This window comes from Aphanomyces invadans, assembly GCF_000520115.1.
Source record: "Aphanomyces invadans strain NJM9701 unplaced genomic scaffold supercont1.34, whole genome shotgun sequence".
Classification (NCBI taxonomy): domain Eukaryota; phylum Oomycota; class Saprolegniomycetes; order Saprolegniales; family Verrucalvaceae; genus Aphanomyces; species Aphanomyces invadans.
Genome location: NW_008580179.1, coordinates 131,549 through 131,888, shown reverse-complemented (window position 1 = coordinate 131,888; position 340 = coordinate 131,549).

Sequence of the window (340 nt, the reverse complement as noted above, 5' to 3'; positions counted from 1 at the left end):
CGTCGGCAAGACGTCCGGGGGAGGATGTAAGGATGTGGAGTCTTCCCGACTCATCTGAACTCCTACCGAACAACTACGAGTTGAAGATTCACCGCAATTAATAGCTCTTGCGTTGAGTATGCATTAAGTGACGTACCTAGGAAGAGGAGCAGCATGAAGAAGGCCACATGCTTGAATTCAACGATTCTAGACTATGGCGTCAGCCATCGGAAGGATGTTCTTGAGTTGAGATAAATCCTGTGTTCTATTGTTGCGTCAGAAGAAAATTGGACTTCAACCAAAGTATTTCTGACGCAGAACAACTGACGCAACATTTGGCTTATACAAATTCCAAGTGACT